This window comes from Crinia signifera, chromosome 19 (genome assembly GCF_055691185.1).
Source record: "Crinia signifera chromosome 19, ASM5569118v1, whole genome shotgun sequence".
In the NCBI taxonomy this organism is placed as follows: Eukaryota; Metazoa; Chordata; class Amphibia; order Anura; family Myobatrachidae; genus Crinia; species Crinia signifera.
This window is the reverse complement of record NC_139226.1, coordinates 19409101-19427677: the sequence shown is the minus strand read 5'-3', so window position 1 is coordinate 19427677 and position 18577 is coordinate 19409101. Positions and strand designations below refer to the sequence as shown.

Here is an 18577-nt window from a genome sequence, read left to right as displayed (position 1 = left end):
AATCTCAAGGCTTCAATCGGAGCTCACTGCCGAACCGTGAGCCAATCGAAGAGCTTGCGGTTCGGCAGCCAATCAGGTGCCGGCAGCGAGCTCAGATTGAAGCCTTGAGATTTGAGATAACCGCACCGCGGACCTGATCTGATTTGGCAGCCAGCAGGGTGAGTTGTCATCTTGTGCTCTGTGTGTTTGTGTGCCACTGCTCCACATGCAGTAATGTGGGATTCAGTATTGAATCCCGGCGGTCGGGATCCCGGCGTTCAGAATCCCGACGCCGGAATCCCGACAGCCGAAATGCCGACAAGGGGGGGACGTGGATCGCCCCCCCTTGCGGGCTCGCTGCGCTCGCCACGCAGCGGGCCCGATGCCTCGCTGCGCACGGCACGCTAATTTATTCTCCCTCCAGGGGTGTCGTGGACACCCCAGGAGGGAGAATGTGCCGGGATCCCGACGGCCGGGATTTTAACTGCATCCCGTAATGTGTACAGGAGGAAGGAATGGTGCTGCCGGCACTGTCATGGTGGAGGAGCAGTTCATCGGGGTGATGCCTGGGGATTCCTGGGTCACCCGCACAAAGCGGCCACTGTCCCTCCTGGAGAGGTGTCAGATTCTGAGGTATGCAGTGTGTCTGTACCACATTCTATATAAGTTCTGTATATGGGTGTTTTGGGGACTCAGTGGGGCTGTGTGTATATGGGGGACTCACTGGTGCAATGCTTTGTGTGTATCAATGTGCTGGGGGGACTCAGTGATGCAGTGCTGTGTGTTTATCAGTGTGCTGGGGGGGCTCAGCGGTGCAGTGCTGTGTGTGTATCAGTGTGCTGGAGTGGGCTCAGCGGTGCAGTGCTGTGTGTGTAACAGTGTAAATATTTTCACGCACAGTCCTTGTTTTTAGTAAGTCTGGCACCTGGCTCCTACACTTTCATCCCGGCTCCTAGATTTTAAAAAATTGTGTCGAGCCCTGAATAACAGGGTTCCAACTTGGGGAACACGACGGCAACTGGGTCAGCCACTAACCTGGTGGCTTACGCCAGCCGCAGTGCCTCCTTTCTAGCATTCCAGGCTTACTATGTGCCACCTCACTTAAAATCAGTGAAATGGGGCCTTGGTAACCAGCGATACAGGAGTGTATCCATCTTTCCGCTTATTTTATATAAAAAGGTGTTTAATTTAAGGCGGGGGTGGCCAAGCCTGTCCTCAAGATCTACCAACAGTTCATGTGTATCAGGCAACCTGTGGATCTGTAGTAGGAATGACTGCAGCAGGTGTGAAATGCTATTAATGATTACAGCTGTGCCCCCGGTGGGTGATTTGGAAAACGTGGACCGTTGGTAGATCTCGAGGACCGGTTTGGTCAGCCATTGATGAACTGTAATGACAAATTATAATGCACAGTGTACGGTATGTGCCAATAGGCTGAACAGTAGAAGAAGACAATATCCACTTCCTTGACATGGTTGCGTCAGATGCGAGCACACAAGGCTGGACTTTCCCTGACATGGTCACATCTGATGTGACCAGTCAGAAAACCCACTGTGAGGCTGCAAAAATGAGAATGCACCCGAAGCTGCCGCACTACCTCACGGCCCCTCTGGTTCCCTCCTGCCTCTCCCTGCCATTCAACTGATCACGACGGCCCAGAGGAAACCCCCACCACAGAGCTGCAGGGATTACCAGCCGCCGGTGAAATGTAGGTTAACGAGGAACGCAATGTACTGATAGCTAATGTTCCAATATTTCTGTCAGCGATGTTTAACCTATTTTATTTTTAAACAACCCCATTAAAATAGATATTCTTAACCAAATTCAATCATAAACCAATTTCTGAAACGTTCTCCCAAACTCCCGAGGATAACAACAACAACATCTACAGAAGGAGCCGGGCTCATTCAGGCCAGAGGACTGGAAGATGAGGACAGAGAGAGTAATCTATGATGACCACTCTCTAACAGAGGATGCCATACACAAATCAGCAGCGAAATGAAAGAAGTGTTTCGCTACACAGCCGACACCCAGGCTGCAGGAACAGCTTACTGCCTACGTCACGTCTGTATCCAGCCTTGTGACTGATCCATCCACCATGACCCCTACTGTTCTCCGACGCCTCCGGCAACGCTCTCTGTACGGAATTGTGCTGGCTTACAATTAAAGGCGCTGCTGCGGAGATGGCTGTGCAGCCTCAGAGGCTATTGGCAGAGCTGGAGTCGTGGTCAAGGCCTGTGTCCAAGTCCTGGAACAACTCAGATCAATGCAGTGACCCACAAAAGTACTAACGATATGAAGGAACACCGCTGCCATTAAAAGGGACTATCGCCATGAAATCACATGGCAAAAAATTGACTTAAGATGTGTGTTCCACAATGTTAAGGTCTGATCTGTAAACACATCCCATGACTCGGCCTTGGCAATAGGTCTGTTGTTTAGATGCATAATGAAAGCACGCCGTGAATATTGGCATTACACGGACGCTAATAAGGCACTGTGGAGGAATGGAAGAGTTTCCATTAATCTTCAAATAGGGAAATAACAAAACAAATAATCCCTAATAACGATGTTTGCATCCACTGTGCTATCATACACAGACAGGCCATTTACACAGTGCTCTGTTGTGCACCTGCTTCAGCTTATGCATGCCCAGGTTCTTGCTGGGGTGCACACATTTGCAGAGTACGTTGGCCACACGTAGGGAGGAGCAGAGGTTGCGCAGGTACTGGGTGGAGTACAGGTGTTCCTACTGAAGTACAGGGTAGATGCATATTGGGGAACACAGGGCAACATTATTGTAATGAGAAGGGGAAATGTCAGGGCGTTACACCTTGCCGTGTGCCAGTCATTAACCCTATGCACAAAAGACCAAATAGTATATTTAAGAAGCTGTCTCGGACCTTGAAATGTGAAGCGACACTCTTGTTACAGGAAAATCCTGATGCTTTTTGCATTTATCATTAGCGCAACCAGGTCTGGGCCGGAGGAATGAAGGTTTTGCGCCTCAATATCGCGCTTCTACAGTGATGCGCTTTAGGAAATAGTCCAGATGCAATTTTTTTTAATCTGCAATAAAACGGATGATTGACAGGAGCCAGACTGAAAGGGCCGATGTGTAAGAAGGGCAGGGTGGACTCTGATCAGATGGTTACGGTATAAATGGTAGACAATGGGGGGTATTCAATCTCGCGCCGCTATTCCCGACGGGGGAAAATAGCTGCGGGGCCCTATTCAATGCTGTCTTCCCCCCAGCATTGAACAGGGATCTCGGCAGAACGGGCCCGGCTTTAGAAGCAGTCGGGCCCGTTCTGCTGAGAACGACTGTGGATTGTCGAGCTCCCAGCCGCAGCTCGACAATCCACGGCCGTGTCTCACGGCCACACCCCCTTTTTGGCATTCGGCAGGCGGGACATTGAATTCCGCCTGCGGCTTGCCAGTCGAGCCGACCAAGAACAGGACAGGGTTACGGCCAGCCTGCCGGTCGTGACCCGGGATTAACCATCTCCCATTGTAGGTAGACCATCACTAGGTCGACCGCTAATGGTCGACAGTGACTAGGTCAACACCTTGAAATGGCTGACATTGACATGGTTGACATAAGTTTCACGTATTTGTGTGTCCATGTCGGCATGGACACCGGATAACCGCACCGCTGAGCTCGTTATGCCTCGGCACACTATTATATTCTCCCACTATGCCCACTTGGATAGTAAAGAATGAAAAAACACCATTTGTTTGGGGGAATAAAAATAACGTGAAAAACTCACGTCGACAATGTCTATGTCAACCCTAAGCTTGTGTCGACCATTTCAAGGTGTGGATCTAGTCACTGGTGACGATTAGTGGTCGACCTAGACATTGTCTACCCAGTGACCCTCTTGCAGGGTGCACCACGCTTGCATATATAAGGTGCACTTTTATTGCATAAAGGCAGCTGCAGACTGAAGTGCGCCGGGGAAACCACGGAGGGGCGGAGCTAGTGGGCAGCCTTTGTGCTCTACATCGGAGGAAGTGCTTTGTAAACGACGCCTTGCTGAGCTGGTCGGATCTTCCCTTTTAATAATAACATATGGGAATATCTTAAAGCATATTAAGCTATTAAAACATTTACTTTCAGATTAGAAAGATTAATAATAGCTCTCGGAAAGAAAAATAACATTTCTGACGTTTATTAGACCATTACATAACAAAAGAATGTTACTGCCACAAGCTGTAGTGCAGCCAAAGTATTATTACCCAGACTGACCAGTAGGTGGCCCACCAGTGCAAGTCCAAATAGCCTATCTCACTCCATACACCGCATCACTATGAAGACAAGAAAATTGTTCACAATCTTTATCCTAACACAGAATACAAGTGGTGGACGTCCGGCCTGGACCAATAACCCACCGCGGCCCTATGGCACTTATCACTGGAGAGGGATGCAAGCTCACGGGCAATTGTACAGCCCAGAATACTTTGTCTTCCACCGCACGTAGGCAACAGGTGACCTTTAGCTGACTTTGGGTGTGTATGTAGAGATGGTTGTACTTAAGAGCTTGCGGTACCTTACCCTGCATTGTGTTCACCAGAAGGTAAACATGGGTAAGCAAAACTCTAAATCTATTAATCATTATGTAGTGTTCATTCTAGCACCCACTATATTTGAAAACCCATGCAGTTCCTCTTCCCTGCCTGGGGTGTTACTGTCTGCTCTGGTGTTTCTAGCAAAGGTCTGGTTTGCATATCAGTGCTGATCTATAGACCACACTGTGCTAGAAGCACTACAGCAGACAGCAACACCCCAGGCAGGGAAGGGGAACTGCATGGGTTTTCAAATATGGTGGATGCTAGAATGAACACTAATTATGATAAATTAAGTATTACTAGACCTACTTAGAACAAGGCCACCAAGAGATGGTTTGGGAGCTGTGGGCTAGTGGATATGACTGCACTAAGCCAACCACACCAGCTACAAGGACCTGATCTGGCCACAAGTCAGGGTCTACTGCTTTAGATCTAGACAAAGGACCACAAGAAGATCACACCATGCTATATCGAGGCAACACCATGAACCGTAGAAACCTTATAGTGTAATTGTTGAACCAAAAGTACCTTTACATCTTCAGAATTCTGTCAATCCATCCTATATAAGTTTCTTATAAGGCATTGGCCAGTATTTAATGCTCCCGATTCACCGTTTTTTTTTCGGCGAATCGGGCTGTTTTCACTCCTTGCGGTGAATCTTTATCACTGAAAATCTGTTTCACCCTATTCAATGTTCACTGTTCGCCGAAAGCGAACCGTGACTGCCGGCCAGTTCTCCGTTTCATGCTCGCTGCAATTCGCTGGTGTATTTCAATGGGGTTTTCACTGTGTATTCAATGCTAGGATGGAGAACTGCTTTCAGCATGATTTTCACCGTGATTCAGCGAATCCTCCAGCACTTTGGAAAGCGGTGAATGTGCAGCGAATCCTAAACAGGATTCGCTGCACATAGTGAATAAAATCATTGAATACTGCCCATTGTGGGGCAGATGTAATTAGCCTGGTAAAGCGCTAAGGGGTGGATTTATCATTGTGAGGCTAATGTTCGTTAAGGGCGCAGGTATTTTTCTCCACTTTTGCGCAGTGAAGCGTACCTGTTTAATGCCCTTATTTACGAATATGTGTGCGCACGTTATGGGAGTGCGTTATCACTGACCTGTGGTGATACGCCTCCTCCCATAACGAAGGGGGAACCTCCGGCCGGCGGTGTCTTCTGCGCATGCGCCGGATACCTTGGTCTCGCGTTGTGTATCCGGCACATGCGCAGTTTTCCGCTTGCTGATCTCCGGCGTCTGCAAATTCAAACTGCGCATGCGCCGGGTAATGTTCGCCGGGGATGCTGTGTACCCGGCGCATGCGCAGTTTGAATTTGCAGACGCCGGAGACAAGCAAACGGCGAATAAGACAGCAGGAGAGCCCCGCAGCGCCAGATAATTCTGGCGATATGCATTTACGTAAAACAGAGGAGCGCGCGGCCATCCATCTAATTAATAAATAAGGTATTAGCCCGGAGCTCTGCAGCAGCTAACGCTCATACGTTAACCCTCCTGCCCCGCACCGCCGCCGTTAAAGTACCCGCACAGCGGGTATGATAACTGAGGGGAAGCGCTATCCCCTGCTTTAGCGCACGGGGATAGCGCATATACCCCATAGCGCACCATCATAAATCTGCCCCTCAAAGTGGTGATAAAGTGGAAGGTGATAATGATCCAGCCAATCAACTTTTAACTATAAATTTACATATTGAAGCCGATTGGCTGGTGCATTATCATCTTGCACATTTGGGACACATTTAGGAACAGGCATGAAAGGGTAGATTATCATACAATCCGCAGGACCCCCCAACATACACCCATTCCTATGCCGATATCATTCTCTGTACAATTACCGGCATTACACAAGGAGATATACACGCACAGCTACAGGTGACGGCTTTCAGTAATTATATTCACACAGAGCCTTTGAAGTTTGCGCACTCCCAGTTTTAGCATTTGTCAGCTTCCATTTATTGACTGGGGCCCTACATGAATTTCAATCAGCTCTCTAATAAAGGTTAACACGTTCATGGCCAATATGTCTTTATGATTCCCCAAAGCAAATACACCCCAGCCAGAAGCAACGTAGGTCTCAATCCATGGAAAACACCACGCTTCCTGTTCTTTACAAGAATTTGGGATAAAAGGGATTGCATCTTGTGAGCCTGTGATTAGCTCCCAGACTGCCGGCAGGGAACTGGCTGATGAACAGTGCTGCTGGGGGCTGCTGGCGGGGGATTGGCTGAGGTTTGAAGCTGCTGGGGACTGCCGGCAGGGGATAGGCTGATGAACGATGCTGCTGAGGATTTCTGGCGGGGGATTGGCTGAGGTATGAAGCTGCTGGGGACTGCCGGCAGGGGATTGGCTGAGGTATGAAGCAGCTGGGGACTGCCGGCAGGGGATTGGCTGAGGTATGAAGCTGCTGGGTGCTCATTTATCATCTACTTAAAAAGTTTGCTACAGAACAAAAGAATAAGACTTATCTGTCTTATGCTTTTGTTCTGTAGCAAACTTTTTAAGCCCAATGTACTATCTATGTCTATACACTATGTCTCTGCTCTATAGCACTGCTGTCCTTTGCTGAGCAGAACTATAACACTTTCAGTACAAAACACAGACGGCTCACAGTTGGATGCAATATATAAAATAAACTAGGTGCAAATTGCACCCATATAAAAATATCTGCAAGATACACTTCTACCCCTTCTGAGTCACTCCTGTCTGGTCTGTCTGCCCCCTCTCCTTTAGAATGGAAGCTTTCACAAGCAGGGCCCTCTCTCCTCATGAGCTTTTCTCAGAATGAACATCCATGGTCCGGCCTCAGGCCCACTTTATAAATAGAAGCGGTGCATCGTGTGGTTACGTCATAGCGACGTTAGCAGCAACTTGGCGAACGTTAAGGTTTATTTTGTTCAACTCGGTATGCCTACATGGACCACAGCATTTATATGAGCAATAACTCACACTCATGGGGCAGGGAGGGGGCAGTTGGGGGGGGGGGGTGTAGTTAGTTTTGCTGGCCTTGCCCCAATTTTGCTGGCCTTGCCCCAATTTTGCTGGCAGCATTAGCACTTGTTTCACTTTTTTAGAAAAAGATTGTAGGACAGAATTAATCCTATATTGTTTACAGGCAGTTTTAGGCCTCTGATTTTCACAACAAATATTCCTTACCAGGGGAGGAGATGGATTCGCCTCCTGATACACGTAAAACGTTGTGTGTGTGTGTAGGGCAGGACAGGCCAACCTGTGGCTCTACAGATGTTGTGAAACTACAAATCCCAGCATGCCTTGCCACAGTTTTAACACTCCCTTATAGGAAAACTGTGGCAAGGCATGATGGGATTTGAAGTTTGACAACATCTGGAGAGCCGCAGGTTGGCCAGGCCTGGTGTAGGGGGTGAGCTCTTTCCCTCCCACTGTCTGCCTCCCAACATCTACAGCACACTGGAGTATACATCGGAGTCTGAGGAATGAACAAGCACATTCTGCACTTTTATCCACGTGATGTTAGTTAGCCCTTTAAATGCCAACATCTCTGGGAGAAATGTACAAGATATATCCCCTAAAGATGCCAGTGTCGCTCAATTCAAATAAAAAAAATGTCACATTACAGGTCATTAATGATGCTGACAATTTTCACACCAGTTTTGACAAAATCACTCGGCGCTCAAACGGTTCAAGAGGAAGCAAAATGTTTTCATTATTTAATTTTCTTTTGTTCTATTAATAGTAACAATATATTTCCTGACCAACTGTCACCCATACACAAGAGCATAATTCAGGAGGACGATTGACAAACCAGAACGTGTCTGTGGTCTGCATGCCACCATAACCTCTGTTCTCACCCAGGCTCTCTCTATCAAATACAGATAGAGACACCTCCATCATCTGTGTAAGGCTTTGTACATGTCAGTCTGTGTCTCATTCTGCAGCGGGGAGCGATAGGTCACCACTTCATACATATGTTCTATTAACAGGACTATAGTCTATATCATTGGTGATTCACCTGTGCTAATAGCACCCTAAGGTGATACTCAAACGCTCTATAATGCAGGAAATCCACTGATAATTAGCCGCACAGGGTAAGCGGAGATCTCTAGCACCTAGTGTCCCTGTCTGCAGGACCCGGATAACAACACGGAAACATCTGACCCTGCAAAAGAAAGAATATGTGGACTATAACTGTATTGTCAATCTTCATTTCAGAAATCGTAATCTTTTCGATAGGATATGTACTGGATAGATGATGTATATATTTGTATGCTTAAATATTTTATCTAATAGAAACTGTATTCATTACATATTATATTACAAATGTTGGCAGTTGCCAGTGGGAACCACCGGGCTTACATAATAACGGTATCTTGTAGACTTTAAAAAGGAACAGTGACCTCTAATGGTCATTACTGAAATTGCAAGATAATTCTGTTCTATACTGTGTTTGAGACGGAATTGGTACAGCTATCAGAATGAACTTAGGTCTACAGTCATTAGGTCGACTGGCAGGAAGGTCGACCTGATATAAGGTCGACATGGGCCAAGGTCGACATGACTTAAGGTCGAATTTGCATAAAGGTCGACTGGTCATAAGGTCGACATGGGGGGCGGCGGTACGCGTCCTACGACCTTTTCATACCCCCACTATCCACGTTGGCGTGGAGTTGAGAATAGAAAGTGTGGCGAGCGCAGCGAGCCACCGAGCCCGAAGCGTGGCGAGCGCAGCGAGCCCCGCGAGAGGACGCGGATACCTTCACAGGTATCTGTGTCCCCTCGCGGGCTTCACAGGTATCCGCGTCCCCTCGTGGGGCTCGCCACACTTTCTATTCTCAACTCCACGCCAACGTGGATAGTGGGGGTATGAAAAGGTCGTAGGACGCGTACCGCCGATCTCATGCGATGCACATCGTGGGAGCCGTGAAAGTACACAAGTACCGATTTTTCTTATGCCTGGTACACACCAGGACGACTAGGGCCCGATCCCCTCAATCTAGATCCAATTCCGACCAATTGGATGTAGATTGTGTGGTGATTGGGCCCTTTTCTGTCCTGGTGTGGACCGATACCGATCCGATGCGCGGTCCCGCGGGTCGGTCGTTATTCAGATCCTACCTGCTGCAGGTAGGATCTGAATAACGACCATACTGCCGGGTGCGGGTCGCCATTGGATCGGACCCGCTCACGGTGCACATCGTGAGCGGGTCGTGCCCCCCCGCATCATCGTGAGCGGGTCTGAAGAAACACTGACAACCCGCTCACAATGTGCATCGTGAGAGGGTCGTCGTGGTGTGTATCCTTTGTTAAATCTTCTGATCTTTTGTGCAGCACGTAAGATCAGAAGATTCAGCTAAAGATCCACGGGAGCGCGCATCGGACCAAAATCGGCCGATTTTTGACCGATTATCGTAAAATATCGGACAATATATCGGCCGATTGATCGGAAATCAGCCCAAAAATCGTTCTAGTGTGTGGGCACCTTCAAACAAATCTTAGTACTATTTTTTTGCTGCTGTTTTCAGATGGCATCGATAGAGTACCTAGGCGCATGCAGTTTACCGATAAATGCTCAGCATTTGGTACAAATTTGAATGAGGCCCTAGGTATTTGGAAGTAGGCGTAACACTTGTGTCACATTTGACATAAACTGACTGCATACAGTGGATGAGACCATTTTAGGAGCATGGGCACGTCCATGTGCGGTCATGATGTCATGCATGAGGCGCGCAATGTTCCTCCGAGATCATTTTGGATGGCCTGGAAGAGCAGACACTGACAGCTGAAGTCCTCAGCGGCATGTCAGCGCGGCTGGGGCACACACAAAAGGGCAGGGCACATTTAGAAGCTTAAAAAAATGGGCAGGGCGCCCTGCAAAAGAAGCCTGGAGTGAACACTACATATCATCTAGTGCAGTGGTGGCCAACCTGTGGCTCTTGAGCCTCATGCGGCTCTCCCCCTTGTAAAGTGTGGCTCCTGCTGCCCGCCGCCCATCCCAGTCCCCCCTGCTGCCGGTTCCCTGAATCCCTTCTCCTTCTGAGGGGAGGAGAGTGCGCATTGCGCATCTCTCCTACCCCTTACTGTGCATCCTTGTGACCGGGCCGTCCACCAATAAGAGCTCGCGGGCCAGCAGCCAATCAGGAGCCGGCCAGCGAGCATTGATTGGTGGATGGCCCAGTCACAAGGAAGTGAGGGGGAAGGAGACGCGCGGTGTGCTGTGCTGCTCTCTTCGGTGACATGACAGGACTGCAGGGGGACGCCAGATTGTCCTCTCCCCGCCCGGCAGCAGCAGCAACAATGGTGAGTGCTGCTGCTGGGAAATTTGCACTGTGGGGGCATAGCAGTTTGTGGCACTGTGGGGGCATAGCAGTTTGTGGCACTGTGGGGGCATAGCAGTTTGTGGCACTGTGGGGGCATAGCAGTTTGTGGCACTGTGGGGGCATAGCAGTTTGTGGCACTGTGGGGGCATAGCAGTTTGTGGCACTGTGGGGGCATAGCAGTTTGTGGCACTGTGGGGGCATAGCAGTTTGTGGCACTGTGGGGGCATAGCAGTTTGTGGCACTGTGGGGGCATAGCAGTTTGTGGCACTGTGGGGGCATACCAGCTTTTTGGCTCTGTGGGGGCATACCAGCTTTTTGGCTCTGTGGGGGCATACCAGCTTTCTGGCACCGTGTGGTGGGCATATGTGTATCTGGCACTATTAGGGGCATATAAATATATGGCACTGCACTATTGGAGGCATATTTGTATCACACCCTCCCATGGGGTCAAAATAGACTACGCCCCTTTTTTGGGCGCATGCGCCTTCGGTGCGCGCATGATGTTGGCTCTTTAGCTTGACTACCGATATTTTTCGGCTCTTTACCTCTGACCGGTTGGCCACCCCTGATCTAGTGTGTATGCACTACGGGCCTGATTCAGACCCCATCGCAAGGAAGGTCCCGGTCATGTGCGAGCGCTTTGCTGTGGAGCATCACGCCCGCACTTTAATGATGTTGCTGCAAATTCTTGTGGTCACATGGTGGGGCGGGACCCAGCGAGCCGGGCAAGCCTTGTACTATATGGTTCACTCGGGAGCTCTTCTGATATCAGTAGCCATATCGCTCGGGAAGTGAATCGTATAGTGTGTATACACTAAGCCGATTGGTTAGTGCTTTATCTCCTTCCAAGCTATGCTATATACCCCCACATAGTCACTTATCCGGAACAGATTTACAAATGAGTTAAAACAGAAAGTGCCCCCCCCCCCCCATCATGAGGTTCCAGCTCTGTATTACACAGCAGGATATGTTCTATGTTCAGTCTGTTACACTGAATAGGGATTGCAGGAAACCATCAGTCCCACTCACTTTCCTCTGGCTGAATGTGTGTTCTGGCTTTTTAAATCCCATCATTCCCTAGACCGAAAATCAGCGTGTTCCAAAATCCCCGGCTGACCTTGCCCTAAATCCTTCTCCAACTTCTTATTGATAAAAGTCACGCCTGCACAGACGCTTCTCCAGGCTGTAATCCCGCAGGCTCCGGGGGAGACAGCCAAGACTCTCCCAAACTGCAAGCTTTAGAATCATCAGCTTCTAGGACTGCTGGGGAAATGGAATCTGTTTTCACATGGAATGCTCATTTAACCAATTGATGAACCGAGTAGAGCACTCGTCAGACTTGTAGAGGTCCAACGTTTTATTCATTCATGCTTAAAAGAGGGTATTTGTCGAGGTTTTGGCCCACTGGGGGACCTTTGTCAAGACCACCATGAATAGAAAGACAACAGACCCATCTAGGCGGCTACCCTGCCAAACCAAAATGACCAGCACCTGTGCCGGGACGCTACCGGAAGTGACGTCACTCATCAGCGTGATCATAACATATACACCACAGCCTGTGTGGTGTCTATCACATTGTGGCCTGTATCGCAATACACACTAAACTGTACTAGAGGCACCAAAGCAGACAGCAACACCCCAGGCAGGAAAGAGGAACTGCACGGGTTTTGAAAGGCACGGGGTGCTAGAATGATCCCTAAACAGTCAATAAAACACGGGGCTACCACCCTTTTTCATGGGAAACACTGGCTCCGACAGATCGCTCAGCGGCACATTGAGCTCTTCTGTTGCATTTCCGCTACACCTACATCTGATCTGCGACTGTACGGATAACACTGGGATGCATGGAGAGTCTCTGACAAACCTGGCCCCACTGCATCACACATAGCATCAGGCCTATACCCTTTCAATTCATATAGCACCGTACCTCAGTAATGTCAATAGTCTCTAGTAAAGTGACAGACTTCGGCCCACAAAACAGCAACCAAATGTGCGCAGATGACAGGTCCGTTTTACTAACGCTGCATAGAACGAGGACAGAATAAACCTCAAGCTCAGTGGCATTAGTGATGCACGTTAATAACGTCAGATAATACCACACACTAAGCTGCTGTAACCTAATGAAACGTCTCCCCTCACACCCAGCTGCACCCATCTGCTAGTGAGCTGATAACGCCGCAGTACACCCATCTGTTACGTTGTATTAGCAAGTACTCTGTATTACACATACACCGCAAGCGCCAGACATGGGGAGGGGCCTACTGACCACTCCGGTTACTATGCGCTCACACACCCTGCAATATCACCCCTCCCCCTTGTGCGGTAGGAGGAGGGGTCATCCATGTTGTGGTTGACGACGCTTAGTCCAACGCGTCTATTCAGATGCCTAAAGATAGTCCACTGTGTCAAGATTGACAGTAACAATAGTTACACGCAAGTGTTAGGTTGATGGGTCACAACTTTGACACAAGTTTATTTGGTGCAGGCAGACTTGGTTCATACTTTACTATCCAAATAGACACAGAGTGTGTTTACAATAGTGTGCCGAGCATGTCGACATAGCCACAAAGCAGTGAAAATCCCACGTTGACCATGTGACTGTTGACCATGTGACTGTTGACCATGCTCTTGATTACATAAATGCTTGCTTCTAACTTTCGTTACTGTTGATCTAGATGCAGTTGTCTATCTTTAGGCATCCAACTAGACTAAGCGGGGTCGAACATAACATGCTCGATCTGCTATACCAGTCATGTCCAAACTGTGGCCCTCCAGCTGTTGTAAAACTACAAGTCCCATCATGCCTTGCCACAGTCTTGCTATTAGGGAATGCTGAAACTGTGGCAAGGCATGCTGGGATGTGTAGTTTCACAACAGCTGGAGGGCCACAGTTTGGACATGACTGCGCTATACCATAACCCAGGCCGCATACACTTAGGACGATGTCACTACAAACTGCATTACTGCAAATGCTTTCATAATAGGATCTTTCACTCTACGGAACCGACACATTAGAGCTCTTGTCCTGCAAAAAGGAAAATTATCGGACGTGACCAATACATCCCTACATACTACAGTAACAGAGACAGGGGTAGTATAGCAGCAGTGCTATTGCAGTCACACAGCGGAGGCTGCTGGTACCCACACACCGATGCAAAGGATGTCCGCAATCAGCTATTTCTCTCAGCAATCTGTCAGTGCATCTCTTTGTGTGAAGTCCTCATTGTGTGTCCATTTTGTGTTTCTGCTGGTGAAGCAGAGGCCTCCACTACCCATTATACCAGATCAGCCTTTGTCTGACCGCTTATTATTAGGGACATGTTCAGCTAGAGGCTGCCGCACATGCTGCGGTATGGTGAGATTTGCTGCGCATCTCTACGGGGTGTGAGAGAAAGCTTCCCATACAGCTGGTGCTGAACAGCATGTTGTGGCCCAGCCACTCAATCGCCCTCCTTAACCCCAACCGTTCCTAGATCAGAACCGTTCTCACTGCAGGGAAAACACTGAGGGGTCATGTTATACAGCTGTAATACATTCCATGTGCACAAGAGCTAGCACTCTGACAGGGTATGGTTCATTATGTGGACATGCATTGGATCGACAGGGTTGGAAGGGTTTTTATTAAACAAATTATTCCAAATGTCGACATGGACACGTCAAAGTGTACCACTGCGCACAACATGCTTCGGGCACAGAGCCTCGGTGCGTTCAACACACTAATTTATTCTTCCATCACCCCGTAGTGCAGGGCTGGGCAATTACGGCCCTCCAAATGTTGAGGAACTACACATCCCACCATGCCTTGCATCAGATTTCAGCATGGCCACATAGCAAAACTAATGCAAAGCATCCTGGGATGTGTAGTTCCTCAACATCTGGAGGGCCGCAATTGCCCAGCCCTGCCGTAGTGAATGGTAGGGCATGAAATACCGCCTGTCAGCACATGTCGGCTCAAACAAAGTAAAAAAAAAAAAAAAAAAAAAGGCTGATCTGGCCACACGTGCCCTGCTAAAAGGAGAAATTATAAGATTATTGTGATATCGTTCAACATGACAAAATTTTTTTTGTATATTTCTTTAAGCAGTCGGAATGTGAAATTGCTGGATTCCTGCCACACACAGAAAGGCTCCGCATCGTGTCCGTATGCGGATGACCCACTTATATAACACGCAGACAAAGCATGACAACAGGGGATACAAGGAGGAAACAGAAGTTACCAGTAAACAAAGCAGTTCTGAGAACCTAAAAGCACATTACAAATCAGGCTGGACGTTCTTAGTCCTTTGTACATGGGAGAATCGGAACGTTGAGTTATATTAGTGACATCTCAGAGAAAACACACAAAGAGGAAGCGGTCAGCCTTCAGTAAGATATTAGGGAAAAAGTCCGGTCTCTGTGGCCTGTGTTCTACATTGGTTTATACAATGTAAACAAGATCTTGTGCAACGCACGTGACTGCGCCATACATACGGACAACGTGACGGAAGCGTGGATCATGCATTGGTCTAATGACGAGCAAAATTAGACCTTGGACAATTTATCCAACAAGACTCCAAAGAACCAGTTATATATGGACTTGTGACTCGGACCAATAAGGCTTCCCCTCTGGTCTTATTGCAGATCTTTATAATACAAATGGAAAAATGCCATGACCACGGAATCTCTCCAGTCTATAGGCTGTACGGTTTTCTGGCTTCTATATAGGTGCAGTATGAGGCCCATTGCACATGGTCATTTACGGTCCTACATCCCTGTCTAACATATACAGAAATATACGTGAATTGCAAGCCTCGGATGATAAATATATACATATATTCCATCTGTCTTAAAATCATGTTACAGACCTCTAAAAAATATATATATATCCAAAATACGCCCTTGCCTTACACAAGACACCGCCAAAACTCTAACCCCTGCTCTCATCATCTCCCACGTGATTATTGCAATAGCCTCCTTACTGGTCTTCCCCAATACAGACTTTCACCCCTACAAGCCATCATGACTGCAGCTGTGAGGCTGATCTTCCTACCCAGACGTTCATCGTCTGCAGATCCGCTCTGTCATTCCCTCCATTGGTTACCTGTAGTCTGCCGTATTCAATATAAAATACTTTAACTCCCACACAAGGCCATAAACCAAACTATGCCAACTTACATCTCTTCTCTCACAATATCTTCCAACATGTCCTCTTCGCGGAGATTCTACATCTCTCATCAACGTGCATTATTTACTCCCATTCACAATTGCAGGACTTCCTTTGGGCTGCACCCACTCTGTGGAATCCCCTCCCATGCCCAATAAGACTCTCTTCTAGACTCCAAACCTTTAAGCGTTCCCTGAAAACTCACCTCTTCAGGCAGCTTACATTCCAGAACCACCCACATAATGTTGATATACCTTTCTTATCCAGTTACCTCCCCACTGTACAGGCCACACGTGCTCACTTACTTTCTCTCCTTTCCATCCTACTGACCAACATTGCTGGGTCACCGTATCATTCATCCCAACAAGAACCTTTGAAACCTGGTGGACCACTATTCAATAGATAGCACCAATCCCTGTGTATCAATGCCGATTTCCCTATAGATTGTAAGCTTACGAGCAGGGCCCTACTACCATTTTGACTTTCTGTAACTACCCAGTTTGGTTTATCCCCATTTCCAATTGTAAAGCACAATGGTGCAGATGTATTAATCTGCCTATAACGTTTGGCGAATAACGAGTCACGCTTCTCAAGCAGAACGTGGAGAAGCGGGCAAACGTTATAGGCAGATGTATTAAGCAGATAAGGAGAGCCGTTATCCCCCAGCGTGAACGGCTCTCCTTATCGGCTCCCTCGCCGCCCGCACATGTGCACTCGCAGTCCGTCCCCCCCCCCCCCCCCCGGGTCGGCTTTCTGGGCATGCGCGAGATCTCGCTAAAACCACGAGATCTCCAGCGCAGCCCAAGCCAGACGCTGGGCTAGCGTTGTCCCCATAGTGGGACAACGCTAGCCCTGAGCTGGCGAAGCGGCCGGGGTGAATTGAAGCCTTGAAGGCTGTTAATACATCTCCCTGGCCGTTAATCCCTGAGGGGGATTGCAGGGGACAGCCCCACCGGGGGCGGGCTGTGACTAGCGCACGTTAGGTGCGCTAGTGATACATTAGGGAAATCGTAATTCCCCCCCCCCAGTTACCAGCGTTAAGTGCATTTTTGCACTTAACGCTGGTTCATACATCTGCCCCAATGGAACTTGCTGCGCTGTATAAGAAACTGTTAATAAATACATTTACATTGTATATAAGTACTTCTTTATGCTGCTCAATATACAGAGATACACTGTATCAGCTCTATGTAAAGTATCTCAGAAACAAACAAACATAAAAGTCATGAGTTCAAGGCCTCGCTAAATACACATACATGTAACATCCAGGAATTATACACCGTCACCTCATACAGACATGCAGGAACCAGGCCAGTCTATTGGAATGGTTATAGGTGTCCTGGTGTACATAGAAGCGTACAGGTGATGGAAATACATCTATTCATAAATACCAACCCACACCTTATTAATAGAAGCAAAGCGATATGAACTCCAGTATTACCAGGGTCGCGTAGCTAGTAGGTGCTATGGCCTGATCAGACGTATGATTGTAAAGTCTGGAAATATGATTTGCATACACTGAGAGCTGTCAGCAGTGCTGATAACCTGGGGGTTCTGGTGCCATTAATGCATTAAGAAACCCTGTGCATTATAAGAAACAATACAAACCCAATACAATCTAGTACATGTAGCAAATACTCTGTGCTGTATGATGTGATGTGCGTGGGAGCGCGCATTGCACCTGTCAATTGCCCCTTTCGAATACCACTGTGAAATCCATTCTGGTGTGTATGATCAGCGCATGGGGGTACCGGACAGTCAAAAAACCACAACACTCGGGGTCCCGACGGCCACCAGCTATTCTCCCTCGTGGGGGTCCACGACCCCCATAGAGGGGGAATAGAATAGGTGGCGAGCGTAGCGAGCCACCGTGCCCGCAAGGGGCTTTGTTGTGCTTGCCCCTCTGTCTGAGTCCGGCCAGTTGGGATCCCGATGTCAGGACCATATGCCACACCGGCACAGGGGTATGGGGGCAGCACGAGTGTAGAGCAATGTCAACAATGTGGGCGGGAATAAGACGCTGGCGGGCCCTGCACCTATGCCTCGCTGGGCTTCCCCATGCAGTGGTGGTCAGGTACGGGCAGGCCGACTATTTAAAAATAGGGCATGCTTCTAACAGCCTAGCGTGAACACGCATATATAATAACTAACTCACCTTAATATACAAATAATGGGGTTTGAGTTCTTGATCAATGCATTTAAGCTTGCAGCCTATTATTATAATTATTATTATATTATTTGTATATTAAGGGGAGTTAGTTTATGATGGTGAGTGTTGAACCCCCTGTATTTGTATTTATTGGCGCATATGGTCACAGGCCACTGCACCCCAACCTGGGAATGGCGAGTGCTGTTTGCACCCCATTCGTAGCAATGGCAAGTGCGGTGGTATATTATATATATCACACACGTACACCATTATATTCATGGATAACATGTACACAATATAGTATATAATACAAATATATATATATATATATATATATATATATATATATATATACATATACACACACAGCCAGTGACAGCTGAGATATACTTTACACTATGCTTCAAATGCAATGACATATTATACACAT

At 48.0% G+C, this 18577-nt stretch overlaps 1 protein-coding gene across 2 annotated transcripts in view; it reads right to left on the bottom strand.

Moving 5' to 3' along the window:
* USF2 (upstream transcription factor 2, c-fos interacting) overlaps positions 1–18577 on the bottom strand; it is a 35327-nt gene that overhangs the window by 15885 nt on the left and 865 nt on the right. The window lies entirely within an intron of this gene.